General features: G+C 39.7%; 1 protein-coding gene across 6 annotated transcripts in view; it reads left to right on the forward strand.

Moving 5' to 3' along the window:
• pparab (peroxisome proliferator-activated receptor alpha b) overlaps window positions 1–13,036 on the forward strand; it is a 184,005-nt gene that overhangs the window by 69,434 nt on the left and 101,535 nt on the right. For all 6 annotated transcript variants that reach the window (XM_057836788.1, XM_057836792.1, XM_057836790.1 and 3 more), the window contains one exon: window positions 5,358–5,435. The gene's annotated coding sequence lies outside the window, so the exon portion shown is untranslated. The remainder of the gene's footprint in view (window positions 1–5,357; window positions 5,436–13,036) is intronic.

Below are 13,036 nucleotides of genomic sequence, written 5' to 3' on the forward strand. Positions count from 1 at the left end.
AGTTTTATATTTAATAATTCAACAGAAACAGCTGGTATGGTCATTGGCGTTTTGCCCTTTACACATACTATGGTCAAAACAGGTTATATACAGTAGACCAACAGTGCAAAATAGTGGGAAATATATATCATCTAATCCAAAAAGGGTTTGGAAGATAACTCTTTGTGCTCTTTGTGAGGTTAGGTATTGCACCCATCACTTTATAAAAAGTATATACCTATAAACACGCTTCTCAAACACACACATCAATATACTAAGTGAAAAGCTTGATAGTGAAGGCTAAAAATCAAATATAACATTGAAAAAAAGTATTTTCAAAAATATTGACAATAAACTAGCTCAGTTCTGCTGTCAGCCTGTCACTCTTCTAACTCGCCGACTCATCCGAAGAAAACAACGACAAATCTGGTCCATCGAGGTTTCTCAAGTTGACTAAATAATGCATTAGCTTGTACTAAATTTAGTCTTCGATTAATTTCATTCTGCTTGTTTCAAAGTCGCTCATTCGATCCAACCGACCGTCGCTCGCTACCACGCTTCACTCTCTTTAGGTGGCGCCTTGGGTGGCGCCTTGCTCGGCAAGTTCTTCGTGACCTCACAATGGCCCCTAGGATATGTAGTTTTTCATGTGCTTTCAGTTTTGAAAAAGGATGAGAAATTATGGAAATATGGAGATAAACACGCGGGCTGTGCGACGTTTTAATGTATATTTTCTGAGGGAAATAAAAGTATTTAAAAGATTGATACTAGATTGAACCTCAACTTGCACACTCTCAAACGAGATAACCACCAGCACGTGGGTGACGTAATTACAACGTGACGAAGCTTCAAAGATGACATGCGCGCAGGATGTGTCGCGCGACTTTTAAGGGTTAACACAGATTGATTTTAAACCAAGATAATCATACCCTAGCACAAACCTTCAAAGCCATTGAATTATTGTACCAATTTCAACATTAGATAGTAAAGCAGAGCAGGGATTCACGGGCCTATTCTCTCGAAACATTCATATGCTATCATATGCTAACCTACCCACCGCACTGACCAAAGAAGCCAATAGATCACATTACAAGGTTAGAGCGCTTCACTTCACTTTGTCCTATCGCTGCACTGAGACCCAGTATTGATCGATAGCACTCAGACATAAGTGTGATTGAATTAAAGTGGCTTTCTAAACCGTGCCAGTCTCCTATGCGGAGGCCGCCTTGAAGCACTGATGAAGGTGTCGTGTTTTTACGTCGTGTGTGGCATATTCGGATATCGCTACCAGTGTGCATTTCGTGTGACATTATGAGACGTCGAGGTGGCGAAAGAAAGCAGGTCGTCAGCTGCTCGCCGAGGTGCCCAGCCAAAGCGGCTATCGGTTACAAGCTCTCCACTTTCACTCGTCTGAGCTATCTTGCTGACTTTGTGCACTTCCAAGAACCCGTCTTAGAAAAAAGGTGTTTTTAGCCTGTAGTGCATGCTTGCATTAAAGTGTGTGCATGCAACATTTTCCTGTCACTCGATGAGAGCAACTGGCTTCACTTGAAAGCAGACGCTCAGCCAGATTGGACTTGGAGCCAGCTACTATATTAGAATGAGGGATGTCCAGTCAGCAGCCTGACAGGACCGCATGCCTCAATCTTCTTTATGAAGTACAGACTGTGGATCTCTGCATTATGAGGGTGAAATATGAGGTGTCTGCTTTCGATTTCTGATCAAAACTAGAGCAATCAGAGGTTAATAGTTAATTTGTCAGTCAGAGGGATATAATGGAGTACCCCATTGACAAACGTTTTGTTCTCATGCAGGCAATGTGAGCTAACATCAATAAGTCATTATTGACTCGTATAGACATTGTTTTGTTACGTCAATTATTTGTTGCAGTCTACATTGTCGTTGATTTTCTTTTTAAAATGTGAAATGAATATTCCGTTTGGCCCCAACAGCTGCAAAGATTGAAAATGGACTTAGTTGGAATCAAAGTTTTTCAGTAATTGTTTAGCAATAAATATTGCAAGAGTATGGTATTAACTGATCATGCCTTCTTGTGCTGTTTAATTACGTACTTGTACACCGCTGCGTTAGCTAGCTCAATTGTGCACCATTAGTCAGTATCGTATGTCAGTGCCGTCATAAAAACACTTATTTGTGGTACAATTTAGAGACCAAAAATTGTTGCCTCAAAAGGTTTTCAATAATGCCATGAAGAAAAAAGGGGATGCTAAAAACATGAACAGGAAATGGAACTGACTGCAATCAAAGGAAAGTTTAATGCCAAGACACCATCCATTTTCTATTTTGCTTATTCTCTTGAGGGTTGTGGCGAGCTGGATCCAAAAGCGATCTGTGTTCGCCAGTCAACTAAAGACAATGACAACCATTCACGTTCAGATTTAGATCACTGGTTCAGAAAGGAATCTGCGCTGCTTCCATGAAAGTCAGGAAAATGAACATGTTAATGTAAGAAATATATTACCATAAAGGCTAATGACTAGCAAGACATTATTACTGTCCATTAGTTGTCTTCAATGCGCAATAAATTTAACTATTCATTTTTAATGTGCAGTCATGATTTTTTTTCACATTGTATGCCAGCTTTGAATATAGATGTTTAAAACTTTGCCAACTAACCAATGGGGACCAAAGGACCGTGGCACAAATTCTATTTTTTCCCTATAGAGGGATAATGTTTTGTTGTTGGAACAACTTAAAAGTCAATCGCAGAACCAATGGTGGCGCCAATTTTGCAAGCCCTGTCGCCACCCAACTTCATGGGCTTCCACTTTGCCCCCGTATTGACAGCATGTTACTTGTCACGTCAGCATGAGAAAATCCAGATGATGTCTGGTGAAATATTCTGCGGTCATCCGCAACCATGCAATTCTCGTTTAATTATATCGACTCTGCCCCCATGCAAGGTCTTTTTTACCCAAAGAACAGTATGTTCACGTTGTCAAAATGCCATCCGGCTCTGTCCATAATGTGAGCATGCCAGGGTGCACTTTTCTTCCACTCAGCCACCGGCGCTGTTGTAAGTACTAGCGTGCTGAATAATGTACGATAGTCTCCTGCTGGCCACAGAGCTCAGCACATACAGTGCCTTGCAAAAGTATTCGGCCCCCTTGAACCTTGCAACCTTTCGCCACATTTCAGGCTTCAAACATAAAGATATAAAATTTTAATTTTTTGTCAAGAATCAACAACAAGTGGGACACAATCGTGAAGTGGAACAAAATTTATTGGATAATTTAAACTTTTTTAACAAATAAAAAACTGAAAAGTGGCGTTAATACTTTGTAGCGCCACCTTTTGCTCCAATTACAGCTGCAAGTCGCTTGGGGTATGTTTCTATCAGTTTTGCACATCGAGAGACTGACATTCTTGCCCATTCTTCCTTGCAAAAAGCTCGAGCTCAGTGAGGTTGGATGGAGAGTGTTTGTGAACAGCGGTCTTCAGCTCTTTCCACAGATTCTCGATTGGATTCAGGTCTGGACTTTGACTTGGCCTTTCTAACACCTGGATACGTTTATTTTTTAACCATTCCATTGTAGATTTGGCTTTATGTTTTGGATCATTGTCCTGTTGGAAGATAAATCTCTGTCCCAGTCTCAGGTCTTGTGCAGATACCAACAGGTTTTCTTCCAGAATGTTCCTCTATTTGGCTGCATCCATCTTCCCGTCAATTTTAACCATCTTCCCTGTCCCTGCTGAAGAAAAGCAGGCCCAAACCATGATGCTGCCACCACCATGTTTGACAGTGGGGATGGTGTGTTCAGGGTGATGAGCTGTGTTGCTTTTACGCCAAACATATCGTTTTGCTTTGTGGCCAAAAAGTTAAATTTTGGTTTCATCTGACCAGAGCACCTTCTTCCACATGTTTGGTGTGTCTCCCAGGTGGCTTGTGGCAAACTTTAAACGAGACTTTTTATGGATATCTTTGAGAAATGGCTTTCTTCTTGCCACTCTTCCATAAAGGCCAGATTTGTGCAGTGTACGACTGATTGTTGTCCTATGGACAGACTCTCCCACCTCAGCTGTAGATCTCTGCAGTTCATCCAGAGTGATCAGTTTTCTCCTTGTTTGAGAAGAAAGTTTGGAAGGACGGCCGGGTCTTGGTAGATTTGCAGTGGTCTGATGCTCCTTCCATTTCAATATGATGGCTTGCACAGTGCTCCTTGAGATGTTTAAAGCTTGGGAAATCTTTTTGTAGCCAAATCCGGCTTTAAACTTCTCCACAACAGTATCTCGGACCTGCTTGGTGTGTTCCTTGGTTTTCATAATGCTCTCTGCACTTTAAACAGAACCCTGAGACTACCACAGAGCAGGTGCATTTATACGTAGACTTGATTACACACCGGTGGATTCTATTTATCATCATCGGTCATTTAGGACAACATTGGATCATTCAGAGATCCTCACTGAACTTCTGGAGTGAGTTTGCTGCACTGAAAGTAAAAGGGCCGAATAATATTGCACGCCCCACTTTTCAGTTTTTTATTTGTTAAAAGTTTAAATTATCCAATAAATGTTGTTCCACTTCATGATTGTGTCCCACTTGTCGTTGATTCTTGACAAAAAAATTAAATTTCATATCTTTGTTTGAAGCCTGAAATGTGGCGAAAGGTTGCAAGATTCAAGGGGGCCGAATACTTTTGCAAGGCACTGTACAATGTACCTCTCAGCTTAACTCATTGGCTGCCATTAAAGGCGTTAGACGTCAAATTTGAACTGGGATAGACGGCAGTAACTATTTGTATTACATTTTGTTAAATTTAGGGGCAGTTTACATGGCGACTCTGCGACACGAAAACGCAATGTTCGTATGGTTTCGGCGAAGACGCAAACCTTGGAATCCTGCCTCCAAAGTGGAAGAATTCCATTGCGAGTGCTTGAGAGGGGCTTGCTCCGCATGCATATCAAAAGCTCCCGCGGCGCGGGACTGCGCCGATAAAGTCAGCACTCGTACACGTCACGTTGGGCGTGCGCAGCGGTGCTACTAAACATTGAAAACAGCAACTAGGCCGGAACGTTGGCTTGAATTTACTGTTTTTATCATATTTTTAATGTATATATGAATTTTTGTGCATGTTTGAACAAAAGAAAATATCATTGCATGGAGTGGGCGGGCAATCCAGGCATGTTGTCTTCCCTCTTTGTCTGAGGAGGTCAAAGTGCATCATTCGGTGTCGCCTTGTAAATCGGCACTGCCCCCTAGGGCCTGGCATGAATACTACATCGTTTTCATGCGGAATTGCAACATTGTTCGAATGGAGACGGAACCATATAAATGCAAACATGAAATTTTTTGTCCTCTCGGAGAGTCACCATGTAAACGGCCCCTTATAGACAATTTTTGTCTTTGGTTCTTATAGGTGGAGTCCTGCTGCCATGCTGCACCACTCTTCCGCCAAGATAAGGTTCACAAGGATGATCTTCATGGTGCCCAGGAGGTGAGAAACACATGGCGAATAAGACAGAGTGAGAAATTTACAGTAATGTAATGGCAAATATATCACAGGTTGGATTTTTAAACGAGGTTCCGCGCATCTCTATTGGTTCTGTTCATGATCAATAAAATGAAGTTGAGTTTACAAATTAATTTAAAAATGTCTTAAAGAGATCCATTGATAGAAAGACTTGTAGTTCTTAAGAGATAAATGTTATTATGATTTCAAGTAATTTAATATTGGAAACCCCTCTTGATGTCTTCATTTTGATACAATTTGTAAAATTAGTTTAACTAGTACGTTACCATTGTTGTTGACGCCGCAGGGCAGTGACGTCACATGGTTACACTGCCGGGCTTCCAGAGTATGACTCTAGCGACATAAACATGTCATCTGTTCAACCATTTCAATTTGAACCCGAGAACATTAATGAGCATGACAGCACAGTCGATATTTCACAAAACGAGCAGCAAAAGCAAAGTGAACAGGAAAGACGAGACGAGAGTTGGAAAAAAAAAACTGTGTTGTGCCAAATGTGCTACACTGGCGAAACCTGCTACAAGAGGCAAATTTGACACCCAAAATACTACCATGCACTTTCAGCTTGTTTTGTTTAGATGCATGCAGACACACAATACTGAGATGCCTCCTTTAGAAAATACTTAAGCGTAGTAATATCAAATAACGGTGGTTTAAATATGCTACGTCAGTGGTCCCCATCCACTGGGCCGCGGACCGGTATCGGTCCATGGCACATTTGCTACCGGTCCGCAGATAAATAATTTATGAACGACTGCAATCTGGCCGGTGGCTCTTGACACAGTTGGCCCCAATTACTAGGGTGTTTGCACACCTATAGCAGCCCAGCGCCAGTCAATGTAAACAGTAACTTTTGCTGCTGTTGGCTGTGTGCTGCGGGCGACTATGTCTTTGGACATCTTTTTTACTTGGAAAAGGCCACCTGCTGAGCCAGCAGAGGAGCCTATAATCAAGTCCATTCTGCATAATATGTGGCTTAAAGCTAGCAAATGAGGCAACAAAAGCGAATGCACTGAGAGCATCATACTTCATGGCGAACTGTATAGCCAAAGCTAAGAAACCTTTCACAATTGGATAAGAACTCATTATGCTTGCGAATACGGATATTTGCCGACAAGTTTTTAGGAGAGGCCGCTGTTAAAAAAAAAGTTTGATTCAGTGAATGGTGAGTGACATTTTCCCTGCGCTTAATATAAGTTTTTAGCCGCGACGGGTTATTTTATATTTATTGTCATTTTCTCCCACATGTTGCCTGTCCGTGAATAAAAGGCCCACATTACACTGGTCTGTGGTGCAAAAAAAGTTGGGGACCACTGTGCTACATGACTAATCTGGTCAACAGATCAACAATCTGCTTTAAAACTACCACAAGAAAACACAATGCTTAAAAGTATGAGAGGGAAACACATGCAAAATGTATTTTGAGGCATTGAAAATGTAATAAAAGACTCAATAAAAACACAAATCGTAAGCACTCGCCGCTTTTAACCGATGAGCACATGTGTTGGACGTCTTGCCGCGTAGAAGGAATTGCAGTAACACGGTAGTATTCGTTGAGTGAGTGACAATTTACGTCATCAACCTTAGCGTCCATTGCGTGCTTAAAACATGGTGCCCTCCGTAGGTCAAAACATGTACGAAATATTATAGATTTTTAAATCAATGGCAATATTTTATGTGTTTCTATTAACATCTTTTAGTAAAAGAAAAATTGTGGCTTATTAGAGCCTACAAGTCTGCCTACAAGTCTTTAAGTCCGAGGTACCCTTTAAAATATTGTGATGATATTGTTGGGACACTAACAGTCATTCAACAACAGTCAGGTTTAAAAATATTACTTGATATGAATAAATGTCTCGTAACATGTTTTTTGCTTGTCAAAGTCAGTGAGGAGCGTGAATCTGGACGGACCGAATGTTGCCAGACTGTCCTTTGGGGTGAGGTAGTAGGTTGTATAGTTTTAGGGTCATACCCTTCCTGTCAGATAACTATACAACTTACTGTCTTTCCTGAAGTGACTGTAATGTCGTCTGATGTTTTGGACCCGACCGGACCACTGAAGATGTTCTCGAAGCTGCAGCCTCGCCTAGTGGCGCATCATTGTAACTGCATTTTTAAACATTTTTCTGTTTTACACTCCGTGACCTTTAATGTTGAAGTGTTGTTGCTTCAGCCCATAATGTTTTCATTATCGTTACGTTTGGTTTTAGTTATTTATATTCATGTTGTGCCTCCGTGGTTGTCAAGTCTTTCTGATGTTCGTACGGGGTGAGGTAGTAGGTTGTGTGGTTTCAGGGTAGTGATGTTGCCCAATCAGGAGATAACTATACAACCTACTGCCTTCCCTGAAGGGCAGCAATACGTCACCGGGCAGACATGACGCTACCTCCGCTGTAAGCTGCAACCCGTATTGCCGCAAGCAGGTAAAGCTACTATACCGTGATGTTTGCAAATTTCCTTTTGATAAAGATTTTAATAAAACTATATGAAAATACATTTGGGTTGCTCATGTATATGCTAAAAAAAAACGACACTGATATTTAGAATGTTTTTTGCCGTTTGCGTTCATTTGCTGCCAGGTCCTCCCAGTTCAAATGGATTAGACATATATCACCGTCAATGACAGCTAATGACAATAGATCCATTAAAAATTATATTTGCTACAGTAATAGTAGTAATACCCTTAAAAAATCAACAAAAAAACTAATATGGTGTAGGTCCGCCTTTTGCTGCAATTACAGCCTCAATTCTCCCAGGTATTGATTCGTACAACTTGTGAATTGTTTCTAAAGGAATTTTAAGCCATTCTTCAGTTAGAATACCCTCTAACTCTTAGAGATGATGGCGGTGGAAATCGATGTCTTAATTGAATCTCTAAAACTGACCATAAAAGCTCAATAATGTTGAGGTCTGGGGATTGTGCCGGCAATACAATATGCTCAACTTCATAAGAATGTTCCTCATTACATTATTTAATAATTATGTTCAATGATTGGGATGCCAAAATGTTAGGTGTTTCCATTATTTTGTCCAACCCTGTACATTAATATGACAATTATAAATGTGAACAGGAATTACCAAATTTAGGTCAACAATTTCAAAGCCATGGTCAAAGTCAGGTATATCAATTAAAAAAAAAAAAAACTTTTTTAACTCTGGTGCTGTTAACAGTATCCACAGCAGAGTTCTCATTCAAGTTGTACTATAAAGTTGCTATTAAAGGTCTACATACTCCGGTTATTTTAAAATTACCTCCATGAATGTGACACACATCCTGTAAAACTCTTTTGGAAAAATATATATTTGAGAAGAATACATCTATCTAGGCGATGTGGTTGTGCAAACTCATAAAGTCTGCACACAACTGCCACCATTTAAATGCCTCTGATTAACCCCAAATCAAGTTCAGCTTTTCAACTAGGCTTTGGAATAGGAACACACAGATGCCACATTGAAGCAATTTAAAGCGAATTGACAAGACCAGTGTTGTGCATCCTGTCTGAAGTCTAAAGGGCATCCTCGTCTCCAAAATAGCTTGATACGTTAGGCAGCCGCTGGTGGATGTCATTACCTCACTGTGCAATGGAAACTAATGAATGACATCGATAGAAAAAAGGCTATAAAAGCGATCATTCATAAATTCTTTCACGCCTCAGATGTCATGCTTTCGATAAAAGCAGTACTGATATTCAACGAGTGGATTTAATTGAAAACACTCTAAAAGAGGAAATATATACTCATATATTATAAATTAGTGCTTAACGATAATAGGGGAAAAACTGACATTGCGACTATTGGGGGGTTTATGATATATGGCGGAAAACACTCAGGCGACTTTTAAGTTCTGCTCTGAGACCCCCAATTTGGCCAAATTTCAAAATTGTCCTATATGCATGTGTGCTACATCATTGGAAAGCTTAAAATCTCAATTTTCTAGGGGAAGAATAATTTTGAACTGGAGGACATTTAAAATAAATAAATAAATAAACAGTGAAACCCTATCTGGAGGTGAGCGCACGCGAGAGCAGAATTAGAGACGCCATGACTTTGAGATATTATCGCGTACTTACCTTGTTTTGATCAAAACTCCGTGTAGCATGTATCGTTGAGTGTCAAGACACAGCTGTGAATGGCCACAGCTGGATTTTGGGGGGATTCTATTGGTGAAACATGGTAATATAACAAGGGTCGCGATGCAGAAATCGCAGACATCAAAGAGTGGTCGAGATGTTTTTTCATATATTTACCCTTTTAAATTTTTTTTTTTTTTTAATATCAATTTGTCTTTGTTTGGATCCATTATTTATCATCTAACATATCGGAGGAAATGCGACAGTAACAAAAAAAGATACAATTATGCGATAGTTATGAGGTAGATATCCGTGACTTTTTTTTATAGACGCCATTTTTGTCATTGTGACGTAATTTGTTTAAAAGTTTAAAATATGCGAGTGAATAATTTTTTAGTTTTTTTTTTTCATGAAATATTAGACAACAATGATTCTAAGCTAAACATGACAGACATTTTGAATAATAAATATAACTACCTTCATTTTATAGCTGGGTTGAAACAATAGCGGTTGCGCGAGATCTGTAAACGGAGGTTTCCAGGGTAAAATGGACAAATTTGAATGAATGAATGAATGAATGAATGCTTTATTTGGACATTAGAAAAAAATAAAAATAATAGACAAAACAAACGAAAAACAAAATGAATTTTTTTCTTTTTTTTTTTTAAATCAGACAGAACCAATGATATTCTTGAGATAACAGAAACAATAGGTAAGACAATAATAATAATGATAATAATAAACAAGATCAGAATTTATTCATTGTGTCCAAAAAGGAGTAGGATGAAGCATTTGCTTATTAAAACCTACCCCCCATTTCTATTCCTTAATTATATCTGTCCGCCCTATGTAACTAGTCCTCATATTAACAATGAAATAAAATAACCATATACATAAGATGCAAGATAAACAAAAATAAACAGGACTTAGCCAATAACAGATATGTGAAAACCCCCTATAATTTAACCCCTTCCTCTTCCCTATACCCAGTGAAAACCATGTGCTTGTACCACTTCCTAAACTGGGTCATGCTTGGACATTGCTTGAGCCCCTCATCTTGTTTATTCCACAATTTAAAATAGTTCAGGGGCTTAATGCGCCATGAATCTGCTATGGCAGCATACAAACACATTGTTCTATCAAACACAGTAGTTTTGGCTTAAAATACAGTAGTTTCTGTAAAAGAGGATTGCAAGAGCAGAAACTGCTTTTTCAGTCTTGTCTGAGGTTTCCCGCCATATACAGAGTGTCTCAAAATAATGTATACACTCTTTGACTATAAATACACTCTTTGACTAGAAATAGCCAATACATTTTTTTTTTCTATTTCAGATTTGATTTTGGAGTAAGAATGGCCGATTCTGGGCTTACGTTTGAGCAATAAAAAATTTGTTCAGAAAAAATTCTGGAAATGTGAAAACAAAGCTGAAGTATGAGTTCCACAGAGATGCCCCAACACGCGTAAGTTTCACGAATTGTAGATAGCGTTGAGAATCATGGGACCATCCAGCGAATGAGAAAATCGACAAGCCCATCTAAAGAGCAAGATATTATTGCTAATGTTCAGAATTCCTCACGAAAATCTGTCAACTATCACTTGAAACAGGCATCCCAAAATCAAGCGTCCATTGCATTTTGAAACCTGTGCAATGCCAAAGTTTTATTCCAGTGCTAGTTCATGCTGTCAACGAAGATGACCCTGATCGAAGGATTGAATTGTGCGAGTGGAGACGATGACACATTTTCACTGAAAATTTCTCGAGCGACGAAGCCACATTTAAATTGAATGGCTCGATAAATCGCCATGACTGCGGTTACTGGGCACAAGAAAATCCTCATCTCACAGTGGAACGTCTCTTGAATTTGGCTGGGGTCACTGTCTTGTGTGGACTTTCAGCCAGGGGACTATTTGGACCTTTTTTTTTTCTCATGCACTGGATGGTCCCCATGATTTTTTAAAGCCATCTACGATTGGTGAAATGGGCATCGCTTTGGAACTCGGGCGTAAAGCGTCTTGCCACTTCAGCTTTCTTGTCACATTTCCAGAATGTTTCAGAACAATTTTCTTTTTGCTCCAACGTAAGCCCAGTATCTGCTATTCTTACTCCAAAATAAATGTGGAATAGAAAAAAAATATTATCTAAAGTCAAAGAGTGTATACAATATTTTGGGACACTGTATATAGCAATACTAAAATGTAGACTTCACTAGATGACTTGAAAGCTGTTGGGGAAGACTGGCTGACTGAACCATGACCACATTGTATTCATATAATACCGTTCAATCCAGGCTAAGGGGGTTGATCTGTAAAGAAGACTGCTGAAGAGGTTGTGCCTAGCATGGAGCAGCTTTTATGAAAAACTGGAGTATTAAAAAAAATAAAAAGGTCATGTGATGGAACTCGCGCATGTGCACCTCACAATGGCAATGTTCAAACGATTTCATTCTCTTATCATGCAACAAGGTAAATAAACCATGTTAGCGCCATCTAGTGTATGTGTATTGCACTAAAGAGTATGCTGTCTTTGAAACTTGCCAGCTAGTATTTTGGTCTGGTTCATACAACTCTGCTACACGGTCTACCGAACAACCCTGCTGTAAACTAATGCACTTACTGCATGTATCATTCCCCACTATATATAGATATACTAATCCTTCTGAAAAACAAAAACAAAAAATGAGCGTATTGTGATAGTTCATTATTTTTTGTAATGCACTGATAAACATTAGACTTTCATATATTTTAGATTCATTACACACAACTGAAGTAGTTCAAGCCTTTTATTGTTTTAATATTAATGATTTGGGCAAAAAAGTGAAGAAAAAACAAGAATCCCTATCTAAAGAAAATAGCATATTTCATCTGACCAATACAAAAAAGTGTTTTTTAATACAAAAAAGTCAACCTTCAATTAATTATATCAGCTATGCACTCAATTCTTGGTCGGGAATCCTTTTGCAGAAATGACCGCTTCAATGCGACGTGGCATGGAGGCAATCATCCTGTGGCTATGCTGAGGTGTTATGGAGGCCCAGGATGCTTCAATAGCGGCCTTAAGCTCATCCACAGTGTTGGGTCGGGTGTCTCTCAACTTCCTCTTCACAACATCCCACAGATTCTCTATGGGGTTCAGGTCAGGAGAGTTGGCAGGCCAATTGAGCACAGTAATGCCATGGTCAGTAAACCATTTACCAGTGGTTTTGGCACTGTGAGCAGGTGCCAACACCGGCAGCTGACATGGCACCCCAGACCATCACTGACTGTGGGTACTTGACACTGGACTTCAGGCATTTTGGCATTTCCTTCTCCCCAGTCTTCCTCCAAACTCTTGGCACCTTAATTTCTGAATCACATGCAAAATTTGCTTTCATCTGAAAAAAGTACTTTGGACCACTGAGCAACAGTCCAGTGCTGCTGTCTTGTAGCCCAGGTCAGGCGCTTCTGCCGCTGTTTAAGGTTCAAAAGTGGCTTGACCTGGGGAATGCGGCACCTGA

This window comes from Corythoichthys intestinalis, chromosome 5 (assembly GCF_030265065.1).
Source record: "Corythoichthys intestinalis isolate RoL2023-P3 chromosome 5, ASM3026506v1, whole genome shotgun sequence".
NCBI classification, from domain to species: Eukaryota; Metazoa; Chordata; class Actinopteri; order Syngnathiformes; family Syngnathidae; genus Corythoichthys; species Corythoichthys intestinalis.